Source organism: Rhea americana, unplaced genomic scaffold (assembly GCF_003343005.1).
Source record: "Rhea americana isolate MKP2758 unplaced genomic scaffold, rheAme1 scaffold_21, whole genome shotgun sequence".
NCBI lineage: Eukaryota > Metazoa > Chordata > Aves > Rheiformes > Rheidae > Rhea > Rhea americana.
Window position 1 is genome coordinate 5,177,644 of NW_028186258.1, and position 11,865 is coordinate 5,189,508.

Consider the following 11,865-nt stretch of genomic DNA (forward strand, 5'->3'; position numbering starts at 1 on the left):
AAAAAAAAAAAAAGACTAAGAACCAAATCAAACCAGCTCCAGAATCACAGAGCCCATCTCATTAAGGCAACAAGAGTACAGAGATTATGAATTACTAATGAAAGTTTCTATGCTTTRAACTCCTCTAACACCTAATTCATAGAAAAATCCATAGACAGTTAACAAAATGTAAAGTCAACTCTAAAGGAACCTTGTACTAAGAAAAGCAGGAAAATAAAATGTCAAATTGGCAAGTACCAGCCATCTCTCTCTGCTTAAGGCAACATTCACTCATTTCATTCAGATTTATGTTCAATCCAAACACTTAGAAACTAAAATACAAGAGTTCAGCAGCACTGCAGCCTTTCAACTGGAAGAACGAGTGCAGTGCAATGAGGATATGAGAACATCCAAGATAGCAACATTTTTTCAAGACTACTAAAAAAAATGAAATGGGACCTACATGGCATGTAACAACCTGAGTTTCTCACATGTAGAAGACAAAACTTTCGCTTATTAAAAAAAAAAAATCACAGAATCATAGTCAAATCCTCATGAGAACAGAAAACAGGAGAGGCTCAGTTGAAAGCATCTGGACAAATATCCCAGGTTTTCTCTGTTTCCCAGTGAAACTATTATAACACAGAGTATTTTGTTTTTATTTTGCCTTGTTAAAAAACTTCTAGAGCCATTCAAGTATTGTATATGTTTCCATATTGTCTCTTTGTCTCTCTCAAAGATTAAGTTTGCACTTTAAGCATTTAATCTCTCCCTCTCAAGAGAGGAGATTAAAAAAAAGAAAAAAAAAAAAGAAGTGCACAGGCCTGAAGCATCCTTAAAATTTCTAGTCATTTTATTATGCTACATTCAAATATTTTATGAAATCTATAGAAGCGTTAAGCATCTATATGGCAAAAGCATCCACATTTATGTTTGCATTTAAATACAACTGTTTTCCTATTTTTCTTATCATGTAACTCTGAATATGTCAAGGTGTCTTAATTGACATGAGCTCCAGACTTCCTTCTCTGGAAGATGAAAGAGGTTACTGCCAAAGACAGGACACTAAAATAGCTAAGCCATTAGCATGATTTGCATTCCCTCCATTTCTTGCATCAGGCACAGAATGGAGCAATAGTTAATGGATCAATTTAATTTATTAAGCTCTGTTGCTTTTTTGAAGAGATTGGGGTAACTTGTATTTCCAAAAGCTGTGATATATTTCAATTGCAACATATTACAGGTCAGTTACAGATCGCATGGCCTTAACAGCTACTGTACAGGCTTGATTCTTACTGACATCAACTGAGTCAGAAAATGAGGAACACCTCCCACAGCAGATTTTTTTTTTTTTTTTAATCCTAACTGCTGAGAAACTATGGTAGGTAGRTACAAGTAAGAACAACAACTTTACTTGCAATTTGAATTTACAAGATCAAATTACAGAAGAATAGATACTAAGACACCATATTTCTTATAAGGAAAAAAAGATCAGAATCCTGTGATGATGCAAACTGAGGTCCTCATGTACCTTAAATCCCTTTTATTCATACATCTAAGTGACAGGAATACAGGAGGATGCTTCCTACCCTGTTTTTCTATTTCAAAATGTGGATACTGGTAGCACTCCTGGAAAGACAGACTGTTATGGGAAGAGTTTCAAAAAAAGTAAATGAAGTAAGACTGGGAGGAATAAGAACAGTATCTCCTCTCCTTTTGTCTAAGCAACATTGACCTAGCCCAACGTGGGTCTTTCACAGCTTAAATCAGGCCAAGAACTTAAAACACAAAACTCCCTGAAAAGTTTAAGTTAGTTAACAGTTTTCTGAAGATTTTAAACACTCCTTGAAAAGTATTCTCACTGCCTCTGGTAAAAAGTAGTTTGCAATAATCAATCATGTAGGAGGCAAAACAGAGAGCCATTCCTCATTCTCCCCTCTCAGCTCGAAAGGCAATTATTCTTATAATTCACTATTATAACATGTAGACACAGCTATAGGTCCTTATCTAAGTGGGAAAGCAGACCTCAGGTAGACTAGGCTGATGGGAGAACATCCATAAACAAAATCATTCCTCCGGGCCTCTTTATCAGAGAGGCACATTCTAAATTCTGATCAGCTACATATGGAGCTGTAAAACATGCAGGCAGATTTCACTTTTGCAAATGTTAATCAACATAATTATCTCTAGGAATCCTTATCTGACAATCCTGAAAATGAAAAGGTCAGCAGGTGGGTGCCTTGTGGCAATACATACCCTGATTCCCTGGTTGCCTGCTGAATTCATAGTGAAATGTAAAGGGAAAAAAAATGTTGTTAGCCAGTTTTTGTAGAAAGCAACAGTTCTACTTTAAAATTCAGCTAGTACACATTAGTGCACATGCAGGCTCTTCACTTTTACTCTCCTATGCAGTATTTCCTGGTTAAAAAAGTGCCAAAATCTTCCCTTTTTCMTTCCGTAATATTTGCTGTTCAGTAACCAGATGCTATCACTTTTACATCTGTCTAGCARAAGCTGCAAACACCTTCAGCACTGTAGAAGTTTCTACCATTGCAGACAGAAATAATGTCTATATATTCTCAACTCCCAGATACAATAAATAAAAACCACTGCACTTCACCATGTCTGGGCTACATTTTGTGCATGCCCAAAAAAGTATCTTAAAGTAGCTTCAAGGAAATGAATTTTAGGTCATCAATTTTAAGGTCTTGATTTGCTAGGAGATAAAAGAACAGCAAAAGCCACCAGATGGATTCAAAAGGGCAATGGGAAATAACTGTCTTTGAGCCATACCCTGCCTTGTTAAATTACAGTATTATGCAGACAATTTTAGTTTCACAGATGGCCATGTTTTTATATACGTGCTTGATAAATCTACCATACACTCATCTATTAAATAGAGCCAGTCAGTTATAGAAGCTCTAAATTATATACACTGCTAATAAGTCAGCAAGTACCCACTTCCTCATACATGACCATCCATCAGGGTGTAGTCATTTAAGCAAGGCTTGTAATTGCTGAGATGTGTCAAGTCAGAGAAGCCAAGCATGCAGGGCACCTACAGCCGCCTTCCAGGACGAGGTGACACACCAGTGATGACCAGCATCTGAGGAACCCCTCCCGCCTCTAAGGAGCTGCCTCTGCCATACCACATTTAACTAAATCCTTAAAGAAACAAGATTAGTTGCTTGGGGTGAGGGGGACGAAAAAAATAGTACAAGTGGAAGTCTAGACATAGGATGGAAATCTTTTCACCTCACATTCATCACCGCTCAGGAAGACAAACTCCTTTCCATTAAACCATGGAATAATCTCTGTATCTCTTACAAAAGTTCTCCTAAACTCCATAAAGGAATTAGAAGTGTGATCATAACTGATAATGTCTTCACAACAGCTTTAACAGTATGAGATCTGGATGGATTACACAGATTAGCATACTAAATTTTTGGCTACAGCTATCAGTGGCTTTTCAAACCAGCTTCTCTATTTACATTATATTCATTCTGTGACTAGAAAGACATCGGTAGAACTGTCAATCCATAACAGTTTTAATTGCTAAATACACTGCTTATGGCTTCTGGACACAAGAAGCTGGTTTAAAAATTACATATTGGGAAAGTAAAGTAGTAAAACAACATTCAAGGTGCAGCAGACATTTATTCATTTTTATAATCTTAATTGCAATGTTTTAGCTTGAGAGAAAGAATAACAAATACTTAGATAGAATTGTGTAAGTTTGGCTATTAAAAATAAAAATGAAAAGTATCCCCAACTCATCAGAAGAGGTTTCTAATATCCATTCTTTACTTGCACAGTTACCACTCCACAGCTCCAAGCTGCATGACAAAACAGAGGTCCCTACAACCAAACACCACTTCTGCTCTCTTAAATACAACCTATCTCCAAAGTTAATCTTTTAACATACATTCAGCGTCCATGCGCTTCTCTAGAGGCACTGGGCACGAATCTCCAGGTTGCCTGTAATCTCTAGACAGTGCTAAGGCACCTTGGAGAACTAGGCCTGTTGTGGTAGAAGGAATGACCACTTGGACCTACAGAACAGGAGTTAGTTTGCATGCACTGCTGGACCTTTCTCTACCCACATCTCTTGTTATCCACTAAAAATAATGGATAAATGTAATTTTCCCTCCCCCCATAAAGATCTAATAATATTGCAAAGGTTGTTACGCATTTGCTCAGACGGTTTATCAGAGACCTGGCAAAGCCTTTATTAACTAGCATACTTTTGAGCCTCTAGATACTTTGGACCATCTCCCCCTATTTCTTGCCCCTTCTCACAATTTGTTTACTATTGAATTGTGAGCCAAATTGAAAAGGAAGGAGTGTGAAAATGATTACACAGAAGGAACTACTACTGTGAAGGTCTTACACAGATAAGGCTTATCAGACTTAACAGCCGTTACAAATAAGAGGAGGAACATATGGATAATTTCACCTACCACCAAAACATATTTATCTATGCATTCAATCCCGAACATTACACAGGAGTATTGGGACAGAAAGCGAAGCCCCTCTAGGCAATAGAAATGACAGTTGTGCTAACAAGCAGAATGGAATTATCCAGTTTGGGAGGCAACCAGGACATAAAAATCTTCACCTTGCATTTGCTGCTTTTGGGCAGGGAGACAAACAAAATCTGGGAATGGACAGGCAGGCAGCGGTTGTGTGGGAAAGGTACTATGGGAATTCAGTTGCAAGATTATTATTTCCAGACTCATCTAGAGGAATAGTTATGAAATCTGAAGAATCACAAGCAGGTTTGTCCAATTCAGAAGTTTCAAAAGGGAAGCTAATACAACATGCTGCAATTGCAAGCCTAAAGATAGAGCCAAACCTAGATGGCAACTTTCACTGTGTCTGTTTTTAGTATCTCATGTTAAGCAGTATTTCCTAACCAAACTACCATACTCACAAGAGTGTATGACTGTCTCCCTCCCTCCCAAGGAAGCCTTTTTCTTCTCTTTGGGCTCATAAAACAGACATTTTTGCTCCCTCAATCTTAATCACAGCTTCTGGCAAAACAAAATTATTTCTGCAGCTATTTAATTTCATATCATAACTTCATTACAGTTCATGACAGGTTGCAGTTACATGCTTCAGCACTTTATGATCCACTTCAGAAATTTCTAGTGTTAAGTGAGATAGCAGCTTAGTTTGTGCTTATATTTTTGAACTTTGATTTTAAAATTGAAGTATAATTTAAACCACGTGAAATTCAGAGTAAAATTTAGAATCTTACTGCTCACAATTTTCTGCACCAGCCATTGAAACCCAATATAGCAACTTTTATCATTCAAACAGATCCTTTAGAAGAAACCAATTGCAGAACACACATTTTCATATTGTTGAAGAAACCTCTTTTAAGCTTGACCATCCCATCTTCTCACAGCTTCAGGTCTCTAATGTTTATACGACAACTTTGTGTAGTCTGTGCTCAGGGTACAACCCAGCAGCAGCAGGACAAGCAGCCCAGAGCACCCAGTGCTTTCACCATCACTAAGGGATGTTCTTTCGCAATGTTCCTGTCATCCAACATCACTGGGGTCAGAGAGCATAACGGTTTCCAAACCACAAAGGCACTAGGTAATGAATGTTAAAGCCCAGTTCATACAACTATTCATTTGTACTGTCCTTCTGGTCTTTATGGGAAAACACCACTGTTTACAATGTTTTATTGATTTCCTGTTATCATTTGACTTCAGTCATCTCTTGTCTTCTAGAGTACCAACATAACCACTAAGCAATATATTGATTGGATTTTGCATAGCAGAATAACATGCTTTGCTCTTTGGAAAGGACAGAGTTAAAATAAACAGGAGAGAAAGCGAACAGAGAGCTAGAAATTTTGAGTGCAGGAATGCAAGATGACAAATTAGGGAAGCTACCCCTTTTCATCATGATAGTCTCATATCTCTTCAAAGACACTAATGATCAACTTAATCAAAACAGTAATTCTTAGTACCTGGAGAATAAAGCAGACTGGTAAATAAACTGATGCCACAGAACTCCTCTTTTCATGGAGGGCAAAGCAGGGGAGAAGAACACATGCAAAATTTACAGTGCTTGTTGCACAAAGATGTTTCAGCGATTCTAACCCTCTTTCATGTTAAAACTTGCTCCTCTGCTTCCCATCTCCAAGAACTTCCAATAGGGGCAGGATTGGCTTTAGCTAACAGAGGAAGTTTTGAAGTAACTCATCTCAGAAGCCCTAATTGAGCAATTTCAATGCTCATGTTTTATTTTCCAGATACTGGCCATCAAAGACTTTCAYTAAAGAAGAATCACAAAACAGCTGTTAATCAGGTCTTAAAAGGGATATCCCATAGCCCTGCGGATCCAAAAATAATTCATTAAACTAACAGCCTTGCTCCACAGCAAGACACTACAGAGAAGGCAGACAACACAGGAACAACAATACAGGCAAATGGTGCACTACAGAACGGATCCATTTGGAAGCTTTAAGCTTGCTAAAGAGTGTTTCTTTTTCTTTCTTTTTTTTTTTCTCTGCAAGCATGCTCAAAACCTCATGAAAACTAAGTTAACATACAGCAGTCTCCAGTGCAAGATTACTCCAATAAAGGACTTATACAAAAGAACCTAAATATCACCTTAAAAGAGTTCTAATTTAATTTGCCAAAGTAAATACTTTTGGACCTATGCTATGCAAACCTTGGCCCAAATCCAAACTGCTCCATTCATCCCCAATCCTTCCGAAGAAGGATACATAAAAGTGCTAAGTCTTCAGGCAGTTAACTCTCAATCTTCACAACACTCAAGTGACCAGGCATAGAGGCTAAGACCATTTGGTAAAGTTAAATGTTCATAGACCTCTGCCTAATCTTCACGTTTTGTTTCCTCAGGCCAGAATGGGAACTTGATCAGTAATTATTAACCTTCTGCCTTCAAACTTTTGGGCTTGCCAAGTCAACAGAAGCTTTAGAATGTTAAACAGACCAAAAACATATCATTCACTATTCTGGCATGAACATTGGGTCATAYATTTTTATGACACTATAATGACACATTATGAAACATACAGAAAAGCACTTGTAGCACAAAAAAACACCCAAACATTTGCTTTTTGGATCTGAACCATTTACAATAATCCTCTAAAATAACGAAGCGAGTAATATATTAAAAAAAAGTCAGCAATCAACAACAGCTTTACACATAATATTGTAACATGCATCAGTGCACTGAGAGAATACGCAAAGAATGGGGAATACTAACCAATAATCCTAAAGTTTTCACTATTTGCTGTAGAACATGTGAAGGCCTCCTACATCTTGCTTTTAGACTAGAGAGATTTCTGAGGGACAGACAATGCTGTTTTTTAGCAAAGGCAGAACTGCAAAATACATTAACTACTATTTTCCTCAAGGCATGTATGATTGTGTTACTCAGATGAATTTAGAGAAATCGTTCCCAGATTGTACATATCTTGAAGTTTGCTGTTCTCATTCCAGTCTGTAATAATAATAATAACAAAAAGATTTGGGAGTACAAGACCATTTCCATCTCTCATGTCCTTTTCCAGTCAGCCTAATGAAGATGCTATCTCCCCCATAGACCTGTGTAACAGAGGCCTGAAGCAACATCAGAAAAACAGAAGTGGACATAATGTTTAGCTGGACAAGAGTCTGTTGTCCAGCTAAGTTTCACCAGTTTCCCAGAAATACAACATCATTCATCCAGGCAGAAATTAGCATATTTGAGACAGCAAAAGACACCAATGAAAAAATCCCAAACGTGAAGAAACTCGGTGGCCTGGAAGACCAGGAGTCTGTGCATTGTTTCCCACTGATTAAGTCTCAGAAGCATTCTCCAGAGGTCCTCATAAAACTCCTTTTTAATCTAGCTAGGCACTCTCATTTTTCCCCTCTCTCTCCAGCATATCACTTCCTTCCCCCAACACTAACACTTACTTCAACAGCATAGCAGGTTGTTTGCTTATTCCTCTCAACATGGATCCACTTTCCATCAGGAAGAAGTAACACAAGATCTTCATGCTTTCACTTTCAGATAGTTTGAGAATGATGAAGGTGCACCACACCCACTGCTCCATCAGTTTGCTGTAAGCTTTTCAACCACCAATCAGAATAATTCATTCTCCCAAACAGTTGCATTAAAGAAATCATATATGGCATGTAAACTGTCAAAACTCCGTAACAAAATAAAAAGGAAGGGAAGATGGAACCTAGGTAATTAAACACCCTATTTTAACATGCTGGTTTAAGAGTATACCAGAGAGCATATATTTGGTAGACAGGACACACAGTATTTTCTGCCTTCAAAGTACTTTGCTAAAAATCAAAACAAGCCCCTTCAAGATCTTTGCTTACAAAACTTCTGTAGATTCATAGAAGGGATGTCCCAATAGCTACAGAAACAACCAACCAAGTCAAGGCCACATGCATGCATAACAAAGCCTAATGATATCTAATGACCAGATACTTCAATGGAATTAGTTCACATCAGCATCAAGTCTTCTTTTGCACTAAATCATGTTGTAAATGTGACAAGTTTCACATAAAAAAAATGCACTGGAGTATTTTCTTAACAGATAAAGAACTCTGCTGAGCTACACAAAGCTATGAGCTGTAGCCATAAGAGCCACAGATATTGTCACTGGCAAGAAAGACTACTCAGTGGTAGCTAGATGTCAGATCAACTGAGCTTAGTAAAACTCAAGAGGTTTAAGCAGCTGAAAAGTACTAATCATCAAAAAGAAACTTGGAATGGAAGTTCTGAACACAAAAAGTAGTGAAGGAGAGAATCAGACTGCAGTAATCAAGTCAAATAAAAATCAGTAAAGCTACTAAATTGCTCTCCATCAAATTCTCTTCTAAGTCTCTGTCATGATGCCTTTAAAACACTTAATAGTTATATCATTGATATGCTGAAATCACTGCCTGTTCATATTGTCCCACTGTTTCTTTCATCTATGGTAATCTGTTGTCTCTTGAACTGTTAAGCTCTTTAGAGAAGAAATCATCTTTTCCGATCATTATACAGCACCTTAGGAAAATACAGACTGATTCATGAATAGGGTTCCTAGATGCCTCACGCTAGTGCAAGTTGATGTTTTTTCCAGGAACATAAATGAAAGCTTAAAATAAAATAAACATCCTGTTTGCTAATTTTCTGGATTTTTGAAATTAGACAGAGATGTTGCCCTTCAAGTACCTTAGGAGTTTAATTTATGCTTGTCATTTCTTCTCTACAACACTACTATAGAATCATAGAAAAGATTTACAATGAAGGCGGACTCTAGAGCGTGCCTGACCAAGCCTCCTCCTCAGAACAGAACCAAGGGGAAAACATTCAGAATAAGATCAGTTCCTTGTTGCAAGTCTGATTTTGACCTTCAGAGATCTTGGGCCAAGCATCAACATAAGAGACAATATATCAAAATTTAGATGCCTTTGTATGGAGGCTTCTCTTTGGATAGATCTCTCACCATYTAGCAGGCACAAAGTCAGCGCTGCCTCTCTTAACTCCCTCACTTGCTCCTTCAGTGCTGTGTCTTTCACCAGCACAGACATATACTATTATTCTCTCTATATTTCACTGTTCYGTGATCCTTCATCCCCAAATCACATCTTTCCTAGTGCAAGAGAGTTTTCTTTAGTACACTATCTAGAATGAGAAAAATCACTGTTCATCCCCTTTACGGGCACACATGGCATCCTTATGCATTCCCAAAGTTGATTTCTACCCTGGATATAGTATGTCTCTTCCAATATCAAGTACATACTCATGAAGACTCACAGTATTAACTCTTATCTTCAATCTTTAGGCCTACTTTTTTTTCCCAACATACGTTGTCATCCAACTGTTTGATTTAAGACATGATGCTTTCATTCAAGGATAAGTGTTTTAGAGCACCATTGAATTAACATTACTAGCTACTATGGACAGTTGATACCACAATTTCCAGCTTACCAGTGGAAAAGAATAAAGATGCAGAGATTTGAGTGACTTCCCCCAGCTCCAAGAATCTGTAAAGAACAGAACTTCCTGATCCTTTATTCTTCTGAAACCTGCAATTTACCTTAATAAACCAAGCTTTTACCTCTCCGGTTCCCATGCAGCTACTACCAGCTCCACCAGCTACACTTTAAGCACTCAGCACTAGAGCTTACTTTTATAATGGGCCACAACAGGCTAAAGCTTGATCCTCGATACTGCACAGGACAGGGAAACACTGGCACAGAAAAAAACATCTTCATATACGTTCACTATCATGCTTACAGCAAGTCATCTGTACACCTTACGCAACAAAACATCGGTGTCTTTCAGGCACACTGCAAGAGATTATCTGAATTTCATCTAATGACTGGGTTGAGTTCACAAATAAAGGTGAGATTAGAGCAGCACAACCCTCAAATGTAATCAACTAATAACCTGTGATACAGTTTTCTTGGAAGTTRCTTATGCACAACTAAGCACTTGCTATTAATGTTTCAAACTACTAAATGACGTGACCAACCAGCCTAAAAGGAGTATGCAATAAATGCACTTTCCTAGGCTGTGTCCTTTCTCGAGTTTTGACTTTGGATTTCACTAATGGATTTTCTTTTCTGTAATAAAAGAGAGGTCATTTAAATAGAGGTCATTTGAAGAAGTTCTTGGCACAGACCAAAAGTGAAGTTTACAAAAGCAGTACTCAGCTTACCAACACAATTCACAGGGGATATCATACGGCACCCAAAAGAAATGTCTTTGATATAACTACAGTGTAAGATTCTTTTAAGCACATAAGTATCTTTTTGGTCAAGAGATCACCTTACCCAACTCTACTCTGAAATCTCAGCACCTACATGKAGTATTAGTATCAGCACAACAGAGCAATTCAGTGGATCAAGTTTGAAGTCAATCAGAACAGTGACCTCTTACACACTATAAAAAAACCCACGATGCCAGTCTTCAAAAGCCAATTCTAAAATAAAAAATGCTAGCTTACTTTCTGTTGCTTAAGTGTTTTTACCTCTGATTTAGCACATTTTCAATTTAGAGAAAATTGACATGAGACACTCACTCATGCAGCCTGAATTTTATTCAGAGATTATGAATATAGACTTATTTAAAAATTTCAAGTAAAGCTACATCTTCTTGTACAAAACCTGCCCCTGAGGTTGTGAGGCTGCTCTGTTTTTCCTGAGTTATACAGGCGAAAACATCTTGAAAGAGGAGCTGGGTGAACACAGAGGAGTATGACAAAGCATCTTAATAGAAGATAATCTTACAGCACTGAAGTCTTACAGTAATTTATCTTACCATTAAGATATGAAAATTACAAACAAAAGTTTAAATTGAGGTCAGCTGTGCACGCAGTTCCCCTGAATTACCAACTATTGCACGAGTTCCTTAACACATTCACTGACAGATACACACCATGAAGAAGTTTGAGCTCAGACACTTAGAAGGAACTTCTTGGAGACAGTAAACAGATTTAAGACACTTCACTGCAATAGCGAGGTGAAATACAACGTGCAATAGCGAGGTGAAATACAACGATAGAGCAAGCTAGAAGAGAACCAGAAACTGAAAAGCTGCCGCCCAGAGAGGAAAAAAATGAAATTATTTGGGGGGAGGGGAAAAAAGGGGGGAAAATCCCACAATTATCTCTTTTGATACTAAGGGCAAATTAAAGCCCCCTCCCCCCGAGTTCCAGCAAGAGTAAACATTACACTCGCTGGCGATTTTTAAGGAATGGCTTCTACCCGAGCAGCGCCGCTGCCCAGCTGCGGAGCCCGCCCGAGCGCAGCTTCCCTGCCGGGCGCCGCGCGGGAGCGGCCAGCAGCTGCCTCCGGCCGAGCCCTGCCCGGCAGCCCCCGCCGCGGCTCGGCTCGGCTCGCCCCG

General features: G+C 38.4%; 1 protein-coding gene across 2 annotated transcripts in view; it reads right to left on the bottom strand.

Annotated features, from left to right (window-relative positions):
- TEX2 (testis expressed 2) overlaps positions 1-11,865 on the bottom strand; it is a 58,919-nt gene that overhangs the window by 44,900 nt on the left and 2,154 nt on the right. Inside the window, exon 1 of one of the 2 annotated variants that reach the window (XM_085304664.1) lies at positions 7,926-8,002. The exons of the other annotated variant lie outside the window; for it this stretch is intronic. The gene's annotated coding sequence lies outside the window, so the exon portion shown is untranslated. Of the gene's footprint in view, positions 1-7,925; positions 8,003-11,865 lie in introns of those variants that run through there. 2 annotated transcript variants of the gene reach the window in all.